Source organism: Ursus americanus, chromosome 24 (assembly GCF_024610735.1).
Source record: "Ursus americanus isolate L20-20 chromosome 24, mUrsAme1.1.p, whole genome shotgun sequence".
Taxonomy (NCBI): Eukaryota; Metazoa; Chordata; class Mammalia; order Carnivora; family Ursidae; genus Ursus; species Ursus americanus.
Window position 1 is genome coordinate 14,693,352 of NC_142150.1, and position 22,031 is coordinate 14,715,382.

The 22,031-nt window shown below is 42.5% G+C and overlaps 1 protein-coding gene across 5 annotated transcripts in view; it reads right to left on the reverse strand.

Moving 5' to 3' along the window:
* CCDC34 (coiled-coil domain containing 34) overlaps positions 1–22,031 on the reverse strand; it is a 260,224-nt gene that overhangs the window by 109,514 nt on the left and 128,679 nt on the right. For all 5 annotated transcript variants that reach the window (XR_015721549.1, XR_015721546.1, XR_015721547.1 and 2 more), the window contains exon 9: positions 3,673–3,738. The gene's annotated coding sequence lies outside the window, so the exon portion shown is untranslated. The remainder of the gene's footprint in view (positions 1–3,672; positions 3,739–22,031) is intronic.

Here is a 22,031-nt window from a genome sequence, read left to right on the forward strand (position 1 = left end):
GCGTGTATTTACCCTTGCAATGCAATCCTCATCTTACTTGATCCCAATTGATAAAACTGACCACTCCCTCCGTTTTCAAATATTCTTCCTTTCGTTTCCGTTCTGGTAGCTACCTCTCAGTTTCCTTTATTGATTGTACCTCCTCCACTAGACTGGTAATATTAGAGTCCTCAAGGCATGGTACTGAGTCTCTTTCTTCTCACTTGACATTTTAATATTAAAGGTTTTTATTTGGGGTGCCTGGGTGGCTCAGTCAGTAAGTGTCCAACTCTTGATTTTGGCTCAGGTCATGATCTCAGGGTCTTCAAATCAAGCCTTGCATCAGGCTCTGTGCTGGGCGTGGAGCCTGCTTAGGAGTCCCTCTCCCTCTGCCCCTCCCCCACTCTCTCTCTCTAAGAAATAGAAAAAATTTTTTTAAATGAAAATGAAAAAAAGGGGGGGGGGCTTTATTCATTCCCAAGGCTTCAAAGACCATCCATACGCCAACAATTCTCATACTTACCTCTCCATGTTAGATAGCTCCTTTGACCTCCTAATCCATTCCTTTAGCTGCTTACTGCATGCCTGTGCTTGGATATCTGCTAAATGTATCCATATTAAACACTTGATTATCTCCTTCAGGCTTTTACTCTGGCAGTCTTCTCCATTTCAACAAATGTCACCATTATCTATCTAGTTGCTCAAGCCAGGAAACCTGAGTCATCCTTGACTCTTCTTTTTCCCTCACCATCCCATATCCAATCCATTGCCAAATCCCATAATTCCCACTTCTAAAATATTTCTAAAAATCTATTCACTTCTCTCCATCACCATTGTCACCCACCCAAGTCAAAGATGCCATGGCCTCTTCCGTCCCCTTCCAATGCATTAACTACACAAATAATTACAAAAAGCAGCCAGGATTATCCCTTAAAATTATATACCAGCTCATGTCATTCTCTGGCTCTAATCTCTTTGGACTGTAATAAAACCCCAGATCCTTTGCGGGGCTCACAAAGCACACTATGATCCAGCCATGACTCCTCTCTTGCCTCATCTGCCACTCTCCTGGTACTCACTTCGCCTAGCCACACTGTCCTGTGTACCTTGAAATGAATCAAATCAATACAGAGAAACCTTAATGAACTGGAGTGCCCTGGGTAAATGGAGGAATAAGTAAAACCAGTTTTGTGTTTCTTCTATTTTCTGTTGAAAATCTTTCCGGAAAGTATGAATCTACTGTGGTACTCTGGAAGTCAAAGTTGGTAAAAATGACAGTAATGTTCTTTGGAAACTGAAAATCTGACAGAGCATTGGCACTGTTTTTTACCAGTAATAACTCCACCAGTTACTCTTAAGGGGAGTGGGCGAAGAGGAAAAATACATAGAAATGAATCTTTACTGTTCTCACAAAATCAACAGGATTGGCTGTTTGTTGTTATTGGTATTGCATTTTTGAGGGAAATTATGTTATTTACCTAGCAGTCTACTAATTGGCCTCTTGCTCTTAACAGTAGAGAGAGAGATTCTCAGTTAATACACGTTATCAATCCCACTCAGTCAACATCACCTTCATCTGTGTATGTATGGGTACTTGCACATGCAGCTCTGGGTCATAGGAAAGTTATTTAAATGTTCTAGCCCTCAGTTTCCTTATCTGTGAAAGGGGATGATAAAATCAAAGTTGTTGTTAAGTCTGTATGAAAGCTTTTTTGATCAGTAACCCCTAAGTTGATGGTTACTATTGGCCAGTGTGGAGGGCAGTATGCATAAGTAAATCTCCCTCTTTATATTTTACCTCATTTTCTCCCAAACCAAGACTATCTCACTTTGCTATTACCAGTTGTTAAGATTTTAGGCTCATAAGTACTATAATTTCCTTTCCCAGCAATATCTTTATACTTTCCAAAATAGACACTCCAGGGTTAGGCAGTGGTTAGGAAGACCCTATTCATGCCACAATGGCCATGCTTTGGCGCCTTGCAAATTCCTCTTTCTGGACACAGATACTTTTGAAACAGTACCTTGTTATCTCAAGGCCTTGCCCCTGTGTTTTAGATAAGCTGGGACTTCCCATCAATCTTCTTTCCTGTTCATGGTAAACATCAACTCTCTCAGAGTATGCCTTGTCTCTCTTGTAGGGCTCCAAAGAAGTCAAACGTTCAAACAGAAGGCTCCTGACACTGCCATGAAGAACGATGACTCTGGGAGTGGTTTTCTATGTTACACCAGATTTGAAGGCCAAAGGGTCAGCTTGGGCAACTTAAGTCCTCCATCAATAATTCCAGCCAGGACAGGATCATCAATTCCCTTCATCTCAACCAAGACCTATGATCACTCCATTGGAGGCTGAGCCAATGGCCCTGTATAATCTAACATTCTTTCCCTTACTAGATTAGCCTCAAGTAAAACATCATGGGCCTATCCAAAGCCAGCAAGATTTAAAGAAAGTTGGGGAGTTTCCAGGTGCACATAGAAAACAATACCTTCACAGTATGGGAAATAAAAAAGCAAGCGAGAGGTAGATTTCTTTGGGAGAACTTACTAACATTCTCTTAAGATTTATTTATTTATTGGAGAGAGAGAGAGAGAGAGAGTGCTGGGGGGAGGGGCAGAGGGGAAGGGAGAGAGAGAATCTCAAGCAGACTCTGCTGAGTGTGGAGCCCGATGTAGGGCTCGATATCACAACACTGAGATCATGACCTGAGCCGAAATCAATTGGACACTTATCCAACTGAGCCACTCAGAGCCCCTATTAGACATTTTTAAGGAGTGAAGGTATAGGGATTCAAATGTCTAATGCAGGAGAAAAAGATCATATGGACATTCCTTTAAGTTCCATAATGAAGTTATACTGCAAATCTTTGTAAACAATTTAGTTATAAAACCACAAAGTGTAAAAATTGGCCCTTTTCTTTCTAGAAATGAGAGATTGATGCTAGCAAATTACAGACCATTGACCAAACACAATGCTGACTACCTCAGAAATTTCTGAATATAATTCCAAATTCACTCTTGTTTTTATTAATATTCATTTTTTAATCCTTTATTTTATTTATTTATTTTTAAAGATTTTATTTATTTATTTGACAGAGAGAGAGACAGCCAGCGAGAAAGGGAACACAAGCAGGGGGAGTAGGAGAGGAAGAAGCAAGCTCATAGCGGAGGAGCCTGATGTGGGGCTTGATCCCAGAACGCCGGGATCATGCCCTGAGCCAAAGGCAGACGCTTAACAACTGAGCCACCCAGGCGCCCCAATTTTTAAACAAAAAAGTCAATAAAACTCCTGGTCAATTTGTAAGACATTATAAGCCCAATTAGTAAAAATTGTATGTACCAGAAGGGTCATGGATAAACTCGGTTTCATTTATTAAGGGAGGAAATGTACACATATGAAACAAAAAAAGTATAGTCTATAGCTCTAGAAGAATTGGAAACAGAGATAGTTAAAGAAAAGCAGTTGTCAACTGCGTAGCAACACTGGTGCAATACATACTACTCTGGGATTCATTCTGTATTGGTGACAATGTAAAAGAGATGTGATATGTCACCGGGAGATTTCTGTCCCGACAACAGATTACTGGGTCCCTGGGTCTTGTGTGTGTGTGTGTCTCAATTTGTTTTGGTAAAGTGATCTAAAAGAGAACAATAATTTTTTAAAAGATTTGTGTTTATAAGGAATTTTCTTTTTACCTTCCAGAAAGCTCCCATATCTGTTATTTTCTGCCACCTTCCCTTCAGGTCCAGGCAGAGACGTGCCTGTGAGCGGAAAGATAAGAGTGAGGTTCCAGGTTTTAGAGGGACCCGCTCTGGTCACATGTCATGCCGGAGGTCAGAGTTTTAAGGCTCCTTGAGTTGCCTTCTACATGATTGCAAAGAATGCAATACAAAGATACAGCTGCCAGAATTTAAGATAATTATGGGATTGCTATAATTTTTATTTTGTTTCTAACAGTTCACGAAGAAAGGTGAAAAAAATACTCAAAGGAGCCTTTGCTTCTCTGGACTTGAAAACCTGTGCTCAAGCTTTTAATTTCCCTTCTTTCTCCCATCACCTCTTCTTCTTCCTTCCTTCCCTTCATTTGCCTTTTCTCCATGAATATCCATATCTTTAACTTGTTAGATTTTCAAATATAACATCCTTTGTGAACTCAACTGACATGTTGATTTATCTTTAACCAGAATGCAATGCATAATATTTAATTTCCCAAAACAAACTTAGACTATTATTATTCATTTAATATTTTAAAGTGATGAATTTAAAATGCAAATACAAAAATTGAGTATCTTTATTTTTTAAAAAATCTAAATTAATAAATTTTTTTTCCAGAATCAGTCTCCTTTTTTTTTTGGTCCAGAGCAGAAGAAAAAAAAAAAGAATATGCAAGTAAGTTTTCCCAATGAGGTCAACAATGCTTCTGGCTGGCCCTCCGTTTTATCCTTAAGCTCCACCAACACAAGAAAATCCCTCTCTACCTATAACTTTAAATTTTAAGAAGTAAATAATGCATGCAGACACAAACAACCATGTACTGTCTCTCTCTTCTTGATTCCTAAAGGAAGCAGGGGCACGAGGTTGATTAAGGGGAGAGGGGCTAAAAGGAAAGAGAACCAGAATGGTTTTCAAAAAAATCAAATTTACCCATCACATTCCCTTTCTCAAAAGCCTGCAAGTCTATCGACAACCAAAAGAACCCAACCCCTTAGAGAGAAATACAAGAGCCCCACTATTATCCCTTCTCTGTTTCATCTCCCATCGTATGCTTCACTCCAGCCACCCCAGTCTGCCAGCATTTCTCCACACTCACTCCGCTCTTTCATGTCAATCCCCCCACCACACAGTGGGGTTCCCACAGACACTGGCTAGTCTTCATAGTATCTGTATTCTTGCCAGCTTGCAGAATGTCTCACTCATATTATTGTCCATGAGTGTTTGTTAAATTGAAATCTCCAACTTTGTCATTTTTTTTTTTCACACTACTTAGTAGGTTGAGAAGTCACTCTGTGCAGGCTGAAGCCTTGGGGAAATGCACAGTCATGGAGAAAATGTAAGTTAGTATAACTGTTCAGAAGAGGAACTGAAGCATGTATTTTCAGAAGTGGAGCTGTCACTCTTGGCCTGGCAACCCCGCTTCTGAATATGTATTCTACAGAGTAATCTTATACACCTACAAGCGAGTTTATCACAGGAATGTGTCTAAAACCAAAATGTCATTAAAAATCAAAATGCCCAACAATGAGAGTTTCATGAATTAAACTACGGCTCGCTCATACTATGGAATGGAACGCAATCTAGCAGCAGAAAGAGTGCATATGCAGTGAAGGTGGGGCAGTGAAAGGTGAACGGAAAGGAAGCATTTGCAGCTTTGAATCGATGGCAATATTAAGAAATTTTTAAAAAATGTAGTCTGTATGTTGTAATCAAACTTTTTAAACAAAGAAATATAGTTTATCCACGGGAAATGTCTAAAAGAACAACATACGATTATTTTTAATTAGTTGGGTAGCTACGAGCATATTAAATGAAAAAATAAGATACTTGACGTCAGGTAAACACTGCACCTTAATAGGAATATGTCAAGGCACCCTAAGCAAGCTTCCATCCGAAGGAAGTAACACAGAAAAAGGCCATTTGAGCAACATCTTCCAGCTTGCAAGCCACTGAAAAGTCCCAGCCATGTCAGTGGGACAACATGGATATATGCTAGAAGACTCCCCACCAGAGAAAACGATAACACCCTGTTACAGAAGCAATAACAGTCCTTCTATTGGCTCATGCATTTTTTAAAAAACTAAAAATTTTATTGCCTTTCCCCCCCAGAACTCCTCGTCCTTTTATTATTGGACCCATTTCACCGCCCACACACTCAGCTCAATCACTTCCTCAAAGCGGGAATGAAACTGTTTTCCTACATCCCACTACCCCCAATCCCATCTTAATCAGGTTAGCTTGAAACCCACTCATCACCCTGAAAAATCTCAGCTAGAACATCCTAGAAACACACAGAGAAAGATAAACAGAAAACCGAATTACACTTTCTTGGACACTTCAACCCCTGGGTTTTCAAATTCCATTCTAGGTCATTATTGGGTAGCTGCATTGATTCACTACTAACCAGTCACTCTGATGGCTTAAAACAGAGTTCTCAGTCTGCAAGAACGAAGATGTCATCAAGAAAGCGAAGGGCTTAGGAGACAGCTGGCCGCCTTTACAGGAACTGACGTATCTGGAAGGAGACTCAGCCTGGCTTCTGAATATAAACAGGAATTCGTTAAGGTAGAAGCAGAACAAATAAGCACAGTGACTGAGAGACCTTTTCCAAAGAGCAGGCCCTGGGAAGGAGGGGAGAGGACCAGACACCCAAACTTTCCCTGAGGTTTCTGCCAGACTCAGAGTTAGAGGAAGGAGGACAGGCTTTGGAGTTGACAAAACTAATTTAGAATCCTGGTTCAGCCACATCACAATAGTATGTGCTGGGCAAGTTACAAAACTCACGGAGCCTCAATTTTCCTGCCAGAAAAAATGGGTGCAATAACCCCCACCTCACAGAGTCGTTGGGAATAATTAGAGCTAATATAGGAAATCCTAACACCAGGCACGCAATGAATACTAAATAAATGGTTGATATTATTACTTGACAAGGGGAAGAGAAGCCAGGAGAGATATATGAAAAATTTGGAGGAAGAGAAGATTTCCAAATATTCTCTTTTAATTTCAGATCGGCCCACATCCAACCAGAGTAGAAGGCACCAGCTGAAATCGCCCTCTCCATTCAGCTAGAGGTCAGTATTACTCCAGTCTCCCTGAGGAAGAAAGCGAGGATACTACAGCTTGTTTTTAAAGAATCTGTCTGCCTTTCCAGCCTCATGCTCTTTGGTGTCTTTTCCTATAATTTTCAGGATGGGTTCACCATGATCAGTAAGCGTCTCCATGTCATCAGAAAATTTAATCAAGCCCCCAACTCGTGGCTGTCCTTTGAAGGATTTTGAGGCACAGCTTAAAAAAATAAAGGGGGGAGGGGATTAAACAGAACAAGAATTACCAGTTGCAACTGGCATTCTTCACGGATGGTGCATTTGAGTTATTGGAGTTTAATCATAAACCCATCATTTGGAAATGCAAAACTCATTGATGGTCAGGGGCCTGACATTTTGCAGCTTGCCTCCTCCCTGCCAAATGAGATCTCACTTGCTTGAATGAGGCAAAATGAAGACCAACGTCATTTCCAGGGGCCTCCCTGGATCATTTCCCATCACCTTGCATGCCGGCACATCTCTTTCTCTCTCTTTGTCTCTGTTTCTCTCTCCCTCTGTCTCTTCCTCTGTCTCTCGCTCTTTCTCTCACTCTCTCTCTGTCTCTCTCTCATACACACACACACACACACACACACACACACACACACACACACAGAGTTCTCAATGAGAATGATAAAAGCAATGGCTAAAGCAAAGTGACAAATAGCCTTCCCGGAGCAAAAGGCTCACTGGCCTGGAAGGAATCTCAGACATCATGTCCCCTATCTGTCTGATAAGATTTCATCTCAAATCCTTCCTGGCTGAATGGAGACCAGGCCAGTCTAAAAGATCACCATAAACTCGATCTTCTCACATTCATTCATTCTTTCTCGCATGCATCCCAACAACATTTATTAAACGCTAATAACCATCATTAAAGTCTACATTTATTAAGCCCTTACTATGCATCAAGGATAATGGTGAGAAAAACAGCAAAGTACACAGAGCTAAAGGCCTTCCATAGGAGGATAATATTAAATAAATAACTACGGTACTTTATAATTACAACCTCTAGCAAGAGCTGTGAAGGAAAGGTTCAGAGAGTTATTAACAGCACTCGAGCTAGAGAACTGACTTCATCTGGAGACTACCTCGGTTTATGCAGGGAACTGGTCGTGTACTCAGAGCAAGTGGATCAAGAGTCCAGAGAGGGGATCAGGGGGCTGACCATACCGGCCTCATGAAGCATAAAAAGGATTGGTCTGGGGATGCCTGTGGGTCTCAGTAGGTAAAGCGTCTGCCTTCTGCTTAGGTCATGATCTTGGAGTCCCAGAATCAAGCCCGCATCAGGCTCCCCGCTCAGAGGGGAGTCTGTTTCTCCCTCTGCCCCTCCCCCATCTTGTGTGTGTGCGAGCTCGCTCTCTCTCTCTCTCTCTGTCACTCACTCTCTCTCAAATAAATAGGATTGGTCTCTATCCTGATCAAGGGGAAGACACTGAAGGATATCCACGGAATCAAATCTTAAAATAAGGCAGACAGCATATGGCTAATTATACCCACTTCATCAGAGCTTAGACCTCTGGAGTCCAAGGCTATTGAGTTAGATCCCCTGAAAGCTAAACAGTGTCCCAGAGAGATAACATTCTATATGAATCCCCCATGCCAGCCACCATTTCTCAGAGGCCATTTGTGGCCTACCATCATTTCAATCTGACACACTTATTGGATTTCCCCTGACCTCCACCCCATGCCTGACCCTGTGCTGGCAGCTAAGGAGAGGCAAGTAGTCAAAATAAGACACAGAAAAATAACCCGAATCCAAGGCAAAATAGTACAGGTGTTATAAAAGAGGTACTGAAATGAAGTCTATAAGGGAAGCAGAGTTTGACCAAAAGATATAGGATCTAGATCCTGGGTCCAAGTTGTAAGCGTGCCATTTATTAGCCTGGTGACCCCGCACAGGTCGCCTCTATGAATCTAAGCTATTTTGAGGCCCCAAGAGTGAGCTCTGTGTAGTGAAAAGGCTATTGAGATATTTATCTTGGATTTTTAAATTAATTTATTAAAGTTATACATATATTTTCTTCTTGGGTTTACATTCCACTTACAAATCTAATTTTTCTATTTAGAAGTGGACCAAATTTTCTCCTACTTTTTAAAGTCATTTTTTAAAGGTGGTTTTATTAAAGCACAGGGACAGGACCCAGGCGCAGGAAGGGCTGCCTGTTTTTAGTCACTTTTAAAGAGCCTTGACCAATGTTTGTTTAAGATTGCAAACATAAGTCATTGAATCTTTTCAAATAGTTTAAATTGCATTTATAAATTCAATTTTCATTTTTAAGCACATCAATTGTCTGATCAACAAATGTTCCCAAGAATTTAATCTAATATAGTCTGCTTCTAAATGTGACTGACATGAATTTCCACTTAGAGTTGTGAGTCTCAATAATTTGTTAGTTATACATTTTAAATTAGAATTATGAGTGTCATTTAAATAGGCCAAATTTTCTTAAACATTGCAAGCATATAGAAATGAAACATGACCTGATTCTTTCTTAATACAAAAATATTTATACTATGGTTTTGATTATTTTAGACATGCATATATGTAATCTAAAACTTCCAGGAAATGTAAGATGCTTACCCAGTAAAAAAGACAATCATCCCTGCTAACTGAAATTACCTTACACAGAGCTATTTGGCTGGAAATGTGATCTGGAAATTCAGGCTTCCTGGGTGGTGCTCTTTACAAAAACGAAGAAAACTATTAAATCATCTCCAGAAGTACAGGGAGTTGCCATCTCAGCATTCTTGGGATTACTAGTGATCAGAGGTTTCGGCGACCTTGATGTGACATCCTGAACTCTATTTTTAAAGGTTATGTCACTGATTCTGTAGCTTCTAAGTGGGGCATGGTCACATCCTGGGACTCAAGTTATATGCACATGGTGATTCTACCTCATAAACGTCTACTCACAAATGTCTGCAACTCAACTCAGGTTGGCCTCTTGATTACACTATGCATTTTCTTTGGCTCTTAAGATCTCTGCATGTCTCTTTCATTGAATGTTATAGACTTTTGAATGTAATAGAATCCAAAGCTATGTGAATGTCTTTTCTAACTCTTAACAGAACACTGCATTCTTTGGCTACTGAATTTAGAGATCACATGACTTTATCTGACTTGTAGTCACAATTTATGAAGCCAATCTACTAATGTCCTCATGTCTCTGGCCTCGGTTTCTGTTCTTGGTATCATGGAGTTGCAAAGAATTAAATGAGTAAATGCACATGAATGTCACTTTGTGAACCATAAAGCACTGAACAAATATTAGTGCCCAGCAGAGATCAAAGCAGAGGATAGATGATGATGATGATGATGATGATGATGATGATGATGATGGTGATGATGGTGATAGAGAGATAGATGAGAGAGAGAGAATGAATTAAGTGCAACATGCGAACAAGGGGGAAAAGAGTGATTGCTCTCAACTGGACATTCAAGGAGAGCTTCATAGAGAGCTTCATAACTCTCAATGGAGCATTGAGATGGACCTTGATGAACAGATAGGATATTTTTTTTTAAAGATTTTATTTATTTATTTGAGAGAGAAATAGTGAGAGAGCATGGGGGGAGCGGAGAGAGGGAGAAGCAGGCTCCCCACTGAGCAGGGAGCCCAATGCGGGGCTCTATGTGGGACTTGATCCCAGGACCCCAGGATCATGACCAGAGCTGAAGGCAGATGCTTAACGCACTGAGCCACCCAGGCGCCCTGAATGGATAGGATTTTAACTGACTGGTATAATGATGGGGAAGGCTGCAAAGGTTCATCTGGCAATCTTTACAAAAAGCGTTCAGCATAAAGCAAGCACTAAGTTTCAGGGAACAGTCGAGGCTTCCCTTGGCATGCAATATTCTTCCATCTATCACCTCTCTGATCCTCCTAGACTTCTCATTTTCTATGCTTGAATGCAGTTTTAATTCCACGTCTTCATTACCTAAAACTTCTCTAACCACGTCGAACATTCTCCAAGAATGCTGAGAGAGGCCCAATGCTCTCTCCTGAGTAGGCTGATAATGTCCAAATCATTAGCTCTGTCCAACACGAGGGTTTCCCATGACCTCAGATATAAGGACTTCTTCCGAGTGATAAACTAGTAAAATCCATATGCAAGTAGAACGAGTCATAAGTGTGAATCCTCCAAACAACTGTTGCAAATGTGTAATGATGCTTTTGGGAACACTCAAAGTCCCATCCAGATGATTCAAGTATCCAGGCCTTTTCCATGTCTTGAGGCTCATAGTCAATTTTATTTTATTTTTATTTATTTTTATTTATTTATTTATTTATTTATTTGACAGAGACAGCCAGTGAGAGAGAACACAAGCCGGGGGAGTGGGAGAGGAAGAAGCAGGCTTCCAGCGGAGGAGCCTGATGTGGGGCTCGATCCCGGAATGCTGGGATCACGCCCTGAGCCGAAGGCAGACGCTTAACGACTGTGCCACCCAGGCGCCCCTCATAGTCAATTTTAAAAAAGAAATGCCAAAACAGTTTTTTAAAAATTATCCTATGCATAAAATGTTTATATTTAACAAAGTTAGACTTTTAATGCTCAGTCAGTGGAGCATACGACTCTTGCTCTTGGGATTGTGAGTCCAAGCCCCGTGCTTGGCCTAGAGCTTAGTAAAAACTAAATAAAAAATAAAATAAAATAAAATATGATATCATTATGTTCTTTCAAGGTTGATTTTAGGATTCATATATTAATTCATAGTATACAGGTACTATGGTTCCGTACTGGGGACATAAGTTTAAAGATACATATTGCACATATTCCTCTTTCAATCCTATGTGTGCATTTCTAGATAATATAAAAAACTCAACTTTGAAAATTTTCAGGCTCTGTGACGCTCAAAGCTAAATGACCTCCCTAGCTCCCAAGGACCTGCCAACTCTGATAAACCCTAGGCAAAACTTTCACAGCCCAGGAATTTAATAAGCAGAAATATTATTCATGTGCATATGTTGCAAGCATTGTTCATATGTTTAGTGAAGCTTAATTAGCTTCCATATTTACAAAGAAGCTGATCAATAGCTGCTTGGGAGCTCTGTGTAGCCTAGTGAGTGTGGGACCAACTAGCAGGCTTCACTTTGTGGTGATCAGGCAGGGAGCTACCATCATGCTGAGGGATCCCCTAAATTCCTCAAGAGGAAAGTCATTTATCTAGGGCCATCCAAAGTCTTCAGAGAACAACAGGTTAACTTGCTTGCATTAAGGATGGACCACCAAGGGTCCTGGTGCAAGGATGGAGAGCCACCTATTCTGAATACAGATAGACTTGACGTTAAATGTCTTTAAATGTCTTATTTTCAACACAACCTCTTACTCCTGCTCCTTAAACTTTTTTTTTTCTTACTTCCTCATTCTTGCCCAGGTTCTAGAAGAAAGATGAGCCCCCTCCTCAGCTGAGGTGCCTAAACTATAGTTCCCTTCCTTTTGTGTCTTCGTCTGTCTTCCCCCTTCCAGAGATGTGTTCTGCCTCACCAGGAATGCACATTCCCAGATATTTCATGACTAGTGCATTCTCAGCACTCAGGTCTTAGCTCAGATATCACCTCCTTAGGAAGGAAGGTCCCCTATCTAAAGGAGCTCTCCATCCCCAGCCCCCCCAGCCCTCTCTGTTTTCTAGTCTTCATATGGCCTTTTTCACTCTCTATAATTAACTTGCTCATTTATTTATTGCTGTCTATCTCTCACCAGAATTCAAATTCCAGGAGAACTCAAATCTTGCCTGTTAAATTTTGAATTGTGTCATCAGATTTTAGGCCCCAGGCAAACAATTGGCATTTGGTAAATATCAGTTAAATGAATAAAATCACTCGTTTCTTTACACAGCAAATGTTCATTAAAAGCTTGCTACGTGCGTGCCTGGGTGGCTCAGTCCGTCAGAAGCGTCTGCCTTCGGTTCAGGTCATTATCCCGGAGTCCTGGGATCAAGCCCTGCATCAGGCTCCCTGCTTGGCAGGGAGCCTGCTTCTCCCTCTGTCCCTCACCCCACTCGTGCTCTCTCTCTCTCTCTCAAAGAAATAAATAAAATCTTTAAAAAATAAAAAAATGAAAATAAGAAAAAAAGCATGTTAGGGGCCACGAGTTGTGCCCATAAAGGAGAATTTCATCCATTTATGAAAAACGTCTCCTTGCTTCCCTAGCACTTTCTGCCATACCCTCCCTCTACCCCCACAAATAGACCCACACAGGCTGGCTCTGCCTTTGTGCCTTGCAGCCCAAAGAAAAGAAACCCAAAGATAGGGTGACCCTGTCCCCATGGCCAGCTGCAATCAGCGGCGGCCCTGGCAGCTGGCCAGACAATGAAGGCCCAGTATTTCCTGGGCCCAGCCTAGTAAATCTTCAGCGGCAATAAAAGCACAGTCCAGTGAGCAATTAGAGAAAGGGGCCCAGGTGTCCCTGGAGGAGCTGGTTCCCATTTACAAGAACGTACAGATGCTGGCTAAGACACAGCCCTCCTCCTCGGCCTTGACTTTATCCCAGCAAACAGGCCCAACCTAGAGCTTTCCTCCGGACCCTGGCAGCTGGCTGGAAAATGAGTGTGATAGTAAACACATGTTGCTTCGCCTGTGACCTGACAAATCAGATTACCTGCCTCAGACACACACGGGGCCTTTACTGAGAGGCAACCTGGAAGTCCAGCTCTCTGAATGTACTCTAGTTCCTCGTTGGCATTTGTTGGGGGTCCCGAGTCACTCAGAAAGCATTGTAGTCACGTGGAACAAAAGTATCTTCTATTTATTTTATTGTCCCCTCTTCCAAAGGAGCTAACAGCAGCCTTGTTCTTGTCAAGGAGCCCAAACATTCTCATTCAAAGGCTGTATTTACAAACGAAGCAGAATGGCCATAAAACTGATGACCTTGCTGCTTCTGGAATCTCATAAAAAGTTTCCAAGCTGCTCCTCCCTGGAGCAAATAAGGGTGTTGCAGTTGCTAGTCCCCTGGCAGGGTTCCAGCTGGGGCTATTACATTCCTCCCTCATCAGTTTTCCTCTGAGCTCCAAATGCAGACTTGTCTGCTCGGCAGGGTGTTTAACTCTGGAGGTGCTGTTGCACTTGGAATATTCAAACCCAGAGGTGGGTTTGAAAAAAGAGAGAGAGAGAGAAGGGAGAAAAGAGGCAATATTGACTGAGAAGCAGTCATGTGCCAAGCACTATGCAAACGATTTCCCCACTCAAGCTAGCTAGCCATCACTGGAAGATTTGACCCATGTGCCCATGTATTGAAGACGTTTGTGGCAGACATTGCTCATCTTGTGGGGGTCGCTTGGATACTGTTTAATAAAATATATATATTTTCCAATGCCCGGTGCTGTAGAAGCAGTCAGGTGATTCAGATGAGGTCAGTGGGAAGCAGTGGACACGTGTATGGGTGGGTTTCTGGAAAGCTATTGTCTTACTGATAAAAAAAAAGTCCTACTTAGCTGGTATGTGTCTTTTGCCCTTTCTCACTTTCCTTCTTTGAATGAGGAGGTGAAACTTAGAGAAGCAGCACCTATCTTATGATCAGAAAGATGAAAGATGATAGAATAGTAAGAAGTGAAGAGCCTGGGGTATGGATGGCAAAATGGGAGTGCCCTCACCCTCCATTTGTGTGTGCTCAGGCTTCTTGTTGCCATGAAGAATTAGGGCCCTTCCTTGAGGTGGTGGACAGACTCAAAAGTGGTCCCCATGACCCCCAGCTACTGGTGGGCATGTCTTTGTGTGATCTACTCCCTTTGAATATGGTTGTGACTTGCTTTTAGCCAATAAAATATGGCAAAGGTGACGGGATGTCACTCCCATGATTGCATTAGGTTATGTAAGGCTTCATCTTGTTAGCAGACTTGCTCTAGAGAGTCTCGTTGCTGAATTAATAAAGTCAGTAGCCATGTTGGAAAAGTCCATATGGCAAAAAGATACAGGTGGCCTCTGGGAACTGTGGGAAGTGCCTACGAACTGCAGGAGGCTTCTAGGAAGTCTGAACAGCCTTTAGTTGCTGACAGTGGCCTCTAGGCAGCAAAAGCCAGGGCCCTCAGTCCTACAGCTACAAGGAAATATTCTCTGTCAATAACCTGAATGAGCCGGAAAGTAAACTCTTCCCCAGTTGAGCCACCAGATGAGAATGCAGCCCAGCTAACACCTTCACTGAAGCCTTGTGACACCCCGGGCAGAGGACCCAGCCAAGCCATGCCAAGATCCTTGATTCAGAAAAACTGTGAGATAATAAATGCATACACTTGTGGCAGCTTGTTATGCCACAATAAATCACTAATACACTAATTTACACTGCTGCGGTCAGCTTTCTGTTATGTGCAGATACAGCTGGCGGAGACACAAATGAGCATTTAGGGACACCTTCTGAAAGCGTTGAGAGATGGGTGTTGATTTTTAGAGAAGGCTGAAGAGCAGGGATTGTTGGCAGAGGAAGAGAAAACCAAGGTTCTAGATTATTCTTCAAATAGAACAGAGTCTTCTCATTTAAAAGGCTTTTTAGCTGCTGACTATATATAGCTGCTTTTCAAACTATCACAGTGATTAAGGACTAGAAAAAAGAACATTTGTTAAATAACCCTTTGGGATACGTCTTTGACTCAACTAAAGCTGGAAGAACAAACAATATATTCCTCTCCTTATGGCTTTTAGTTTTCTTGGAGGTAGTTTTGTAACTGGAAAATAACAGTACCAACTGGCATCCCTTGAGTACTTTCTATGTACAAAGTGCTGTGTTGAGCCCTTCACCTACATTACCTCTTTGTGCTCACAGCCATCCAACAAGCTAGGAATGATTAGTACTCCCACATGACAGATGAGAACACTGAGATTTGGAGAGGTTAAGATAGGTCAGTAGGCAGTCTGGCTCCATACCCAGCATGCTTAAACACTGTGCTAGTCATTCATTTGTAAAAGATGGAAAACAGAGAAAAATAGTAGTAAGAAGGGGAGGAAAACTTTTCCATTCTCCAGATGCCTGGGAACAAGCATGAATAATTTTTTAATCTCTTTCCTAACAACACAGAGATTAGACTACATCTACAAATAAGGATGCATCCTACATCCTTGTTTTTTTAGTTAACATACTGGTCACATTTACTTATGTTATTCAAAGCTCCTTTTGAGTATAGGCTTCCTTATATTCCATGACCTGGATATGCCATCATTTACTAAGTCTTTCCTTCTCCTAATACAATTTGAAATGCTTTCTACTTAGGACTATCACGAAAAAAGCTTCAATTAGTATCTTTGTGCATAAAGTTCTTTCTATATTTTGAGTTTGGGTTAGAATCCTCCAAGTAGTGTGACTGAATCAGAAAGGATGAGCACACTTAAGGCCACTGACACTCCATGCCCAGTTGGCTCTAACTCAAAGATGCCACTGTGAGACTTTGGAAACAAGAGAATGGAGACATGTCTCTTGAGTAGGAAGGGCCCCTCCCTTGAACATTCCTGTGGGTTAGTTTCTTCAAAAGTGACATGAGGGGCTATTTACCTTTAGAAGGCCAGATTTTTATTGTCATTGGGAATACGGTGCCCCTTCCAGAAGCTATAAAATTCAAGCCTGATATTTGGTAAACTTCCCTGGTGTTTGTGATTCATAAACTGTCTCGTGGCCACAGGCTCAGCCCTTTTTATATGTTTCTAAATAAACACCAGGGCCCGCACACTGCCTCTGGTGTGAGCAGACCCCCGAGATCTCCCAGCCTTTTTATTCTCATTGGTACCCACCATGTTTTCCATTTTTTCCAGCTGTTCGAAAAAACAAAATGTCTCTAACCCCAGAGGCACAAAAATATGCTTCATTGTTGAGGTAAAATAACTGAAACTTTAAAAAAAAATTCAGTATGGTGGCTAAATTACCTGAGAAACCAGTTTTTCATCCCATCTGCTGCAGACATATTTTGAATTCAGGTGGTGGACCAGATAGTGGAATGGAATGGAATCTTAGGCACCTAATAATGAAAATAGTTAACGTTTGCCGAACACTGATCACGTGCCAGGCACCGGGCTAAGCACTTTGCATAGGTTGTTTCCTTTAACATCAGCACAATGCTCTCAGGTTGATAGACTTATTACCTCTATTTCAGATGGGAAAATGAAAGGACAGAGAAGTAATAACTTTCCAAGGTCACAGAGCTATTCAGCCACATCGTTAAAGCCAAAAGAAATCTTGGAGACCAGGGCGGTCTTAAATTCAGCTCTGGGCCTCCAGGGACAACTGTGAGGGAAAGAGCTGACCAAGAAGGAAGAGCTAGAGAGAAAAGCTCCTACCCACCCCACCTTTCCCCCCCTTTCATGGCGGGTGGAATAATGCCCCCCCCAAAGATGTCACTGCTCTAACCTCCAGAGCCTGTTACATGTTGCCTTATATTACCAAAGGGACTTTACATGTGATTAAGTTAAGGACCCTGAGACAAGGAGCTTACCCAGGATTATCCAAGGGGGTCCAATCCAATTACTCAGGGCCCTAAAAATGAAGAACTTTTCCCAGCTGCGTTCTGAGGGAGCTGTGCTTACAGAACAATGGTCAGAGGGAGGCAACGTTGCTACCTTTGAAGATGGAGGAAGGGCCGTGAGCCAAGAACTGTCGCCTCTCAAAGCTGGAGGAGGCAGCAAAATGGATGTTCCCCTAGAGCCTCCGGAAACGAACGCATCCCAGCCGACAATTTGATTTTTGCCCAGTGAGACCCCTCAGACTTCTAATTCATGGAACTGTAACATAATAGATTTGTGTTGCTTTAAGACACTAACTTTATGGTAATTCGTAACGGCAGCAACAGAAATCTAGAATATCCCTGCTTTAGTCAGTCCCTCCACTATAAGGTTTTTTTGTGATATTTCAATTTTCCTGTTAAAAGAAAAAACAAGTTGAAAACTGATTCTTCTATCTCTTCTTTTTGTTTTGTTTTAGAGGAGAAATGTCAGTGCCCAGAGAGAGACACGCTTTGCCCTTGATCACACAGTGGCAAGGCAACTGGCCCACTCCTCTCAAGTGCTCAGAGAGCTCCTCCTCTGGACAGGGCTGTAACTGTGGGCTTTGCCACATGTCCCAGCACTAAATATGTGACGAAGAGCATTTGTCACTCAGCCACTCAACAAGAATCTACCAGGATGGATCAGGCACCGCGGAGCCTTGGCAATGAGGAGGGGCACACACCCCGGTCCCCCCGCTGGGAAGCACGGGAGTTACACGAAGTGACTATCGCTCTGTGATAAGCAGAATGTGAAAAAGCACAGCGAAAGGCTGCCTTGCCCAGTCCTGGGGGCCGGCAAAGCGTTGCAGAGGTAATGACACCTAAGTGGGGGCCTGAGGGTAAGTGGAAGTTGGCCAGGCACGGAAGGGAAAGAAGAGTGTTCTGTGCAGAATGATAGCAGTGCAAAGGTGAGGAGAGAAGAAATGGCAGCTTCTACACGTCGAGAATGTACCTAAGTGGGATTCAAAGAGAAGGGGGTGGGGAGAGGTGAGACTGGAGACGAAAGTCAGGGTGAGTCCAAAGGGCCTTGCGAGCTAAGTTAAAAATTCACCTGAGTTTGCCTTCTATGAACACTCATTACCCATCGACAATGGGAAGCCATGGAAAGTCTCCCTGATGCATGCTGATATGAAGCACAGGGCTGGGACAGAGCAGGGACAGAGTTAATATGTATGCAGAGTGCAATAGGAGAAAGGAGGAGGGACTGTCTAGCTCTGCCTGTGGGGGATGGGAGGGTCACAGAGTCAGTGAAGACCTGGGACTTGAAGGATGAGTATTTTCTTTTGACATCCACTGATGGTCTTTGGAATCTATCACACTCCAATAGACTTTCCTGCCTTGAAAATCCTGCAAATCCACACCTCTATCTCTGGGTTTTTAATTTTGTATTAACGATGTGCCTTCATAGTGTAATGCTTAACTAGCATTCTAAGTGTATATGGCACTTAGCACCATTCCCTGCTCCCAATAAACTTCTCCATGGCCAGCAGAACATCAGTTTTATTCAAGACAGCAAGGTGTCCAGACCTGACGGGGTTGAATCATAATGGGTCTAAGTCAAACATTGCTATTTCATCAACATTTGCCAGCCACTCATTTTCCCAGACTCCCTCACAGCTAATGTGACCCAGTGCTGATTAATAATATTCTGGTGAATTACACTTAGTGTAAGTCAGCTGGGAAACTTCTGAGATATTTTTGTTCCTTCACTGACAAAACACCACAGTCATTCCAGGAAAAGGATACTTTATCACATCACGCCCCTACCCCTGCCACCTTTCTACCTTTGAATATGATTGTGATGTCTGGAGATGTGGCAGCCATCCTGCAGCCATGAGGCAACCAGCAAAAGAATCAATGACCTACATACCTCAAGAGGATAGAAAAGTGCCTGGCATCTCTATGGCACTACTGATCTTCTATTCTCATTTTAGACTACGTACCTCTAGACTTTCTATAATGTGAAATAATCAAACATCTTTATTGCTCAGGCCACTATCAGTCAGATTTTTTGATGCTTGTTGTCCAATATATCCTAAATTATGAAGCTGTTTCCAGAAAGAGGACCACCTTTCTTCTTACTAGAATTATGAAGTTCTGAGACTGTTAACAAAGTGATAGTCTATGACCAACTAGCTACATGAAGATGTAAGATAACATTTCTCCAATCCTAGAAGCAGAAGACTTCCTTCCTCCAATCCTCATTTGCTCTTCTGATTTTATGCCTCCAAATATTACCCATTGCTTCATTGCCATTTTCATTTGACTAGCTCTGTGTTCAAGGTGGCCCCTCTGGAGGGTCTGGCTGGTTAGGAAATTTGAACTTGTCAAAAATCAGAGTCAGATTCTCCTTGGCAACTGAAAAGGTAAGCTGTCACCAGCCCTGTCAACAGTCACAGCAGAAAGAGAGCTATTTATTCATCTAAGACCTCCATGAGTCACAGTCTAAACATTCTATGAACCCTCCTTTGGCAAGTCATACCCTGCCCCAGTCTCTGGAGAGAGTGCTTCCCACCCAGCGCCACTTCAACACAACAGACTCTTGGCGTTTGGCTGTCTAATCTTTGGGCTGCACAAGTGGTCATGTTATTAATGACTCTGAGTCATGTTTTAGAGCATTCCATCTGGAATGTGTGTGTAAAAAGTAGGAGGAGGATAGAGGTCTACTCTGTCCTGGGCAAGATATGAGTCTTCCTATGGCTAGGCCTCTGCCTAACTGTATCCCCTTCAAAATACAACCCATTCCTTATATGACAAGAATTCAAGTCTCTCCATCTTTTGGTGACCCCCTCTTTTAAATACTCTTATTTGTCAGTGTCAATCAGGACTCAAAGAATTTAACCAGTCCCAGGTTGGTCTGCCCAGTGTCGAGTGCGAGGGAGATGGAAGAGAGGAGCTCTCACCTTCTTAAATTTTAGACATGAGTCTTCAAGTAGAACTTTTCAAGTTTGTTTTGAAGCTCTGCTCAGTCCCCACTTATACAGTGAATGTGACTATCCCTTTTGGAGTAAGGAAACGCTTAAGCCTTAATGACACAATTCATGGACTGCTTCACTCTTTACCAACTCTTAACACTTTTTTGTCCAAGAAAGGGGGTTCTAATCTTCCTTCCCACCTCTAAGTGATGATTAGAGCATTGCTTGAGGTGTTCTATTTGCATAACAACCTTGAGTAAAATGTTACAAGGACACCAGGACAGACAGACTTCCTCCAGAGCCCTGGGCCAAATGCTGTAGAACATAGACGAACAGGCATCCACAGAGAAGACTTCTCAGGCAAGGATGCCATTCAATGGAAGGAGAAATTTAAAGTTCCAAGGTTCTGTCCTGAAATGCCATTAATTCTCAGTGGATTGGTCATATTTGTGAGGGACCCTGCATGGTGCTACTCAAGAGTCCTCTAACCTAAAATCTTGCCTGCACTGCCCTTGAAATCCCAAAGCTGGTCAGGAAAGCTCTCCTCAGGAGCAGGTGGCCAAAGTTAGTGGAGGGAGAGAAGGCATACCAACTCTTTGTTTAAAACCTCTAAGTGGGAGAAATGACAATAGCCAGCAAAATGTTCTGGTTACCAATCAGACCATAAGAGCCTTCCAGGACCCTGCCAGGGAAGAAGAAAGGATGTGGAAGAGAAAGCTCAGGAGCCCAAAAAGCATGCTAAGAGAGAAAGCCAAGGAGTCAGAAATCACTGGTGCAGCCCTCCTGTTTTCTAACTACTTGACCAACTAGTTACTCCATTTTCCTAAAACCAGGATTCTTCATCTATAAAATGGAGAAAATAAGTCCTAATATAACAGGCTTGTGGTAGACATTAAAGAGGATTACATGTTCACAGCTCCTGACCCACAGTAGGTATTCAATACATGCAAATACTATTATCACCATCTGCACAGGGCCTGAGAACCCAAGTCAGTTTTCCTTCCCCCCCCCACCCCTCACCTGAATGTTTGCCTCCAGGCTGGGGTGGCCAGGGAATTCCAAATTTTATCTGGCTGCCTTCCAGTGCTGAATGTACTACCTGCACCCCATCTCCACCCTCTGTCTTTAACACCTGGCACTCTTACACCACCACGTACCTTCTTTTTCATAAATTCAGATCATTAATCTCTACCTGGGCTTATCTGGAAACTTCCTCACTCAGATCTTGACCTTCTCTGGATTCAATGAAGCTTTTCAGATTTTATGTATAATCCCTATCCTGCCTGACCTCATTGGACGTTGCTTCTGGACTCTCTGGCAAATGATTCCAAGTAGCCATCATGGACTCTGGCCTGGGCTTATCTTACCAGCTCTTCTGGTTTCCTGCTTCCTTAATAGCTAGCCTTATCAGGTCCTCAAGTTCCTAAACCAAGGCCACAGCTAACCAAGGAGCTGGCTTCCTGGTTCAGCAGCCAAAGCCCTAGGTTCAGAAGGCTGGCATAGAACTGGTGCTCAGGTATAGACAATCCGAGTACAGAGAATCCAATGGTCTCGTGTCCATGTTCATTTATAGCTCATCACTGGAATGGGGCTGAGGCTCTACCTGCAATATGGCTACTAAAACCTCATAAAGGGGCGCCTGGGTGGCACAGCGGTTGAGCGTCTGCCTTCAGCTCAGGGCGTGATCCCGGCGTTATGGGATCGAGCCCCACATCAGGCTCCTCTGCTGTGAGCCTGCTTCTTCCTCTCCCACTCCCCCTGCTTGTGTTCCCTGTCTCGCTGGCTGTCTCTATCTCTGTCAAATAAATAAATAAAATCTTAAAAAAAAAAAACCTCATAAAAAATGGTCATCGCCTCTGATCAAAGGACAAGAAAATTGCTCT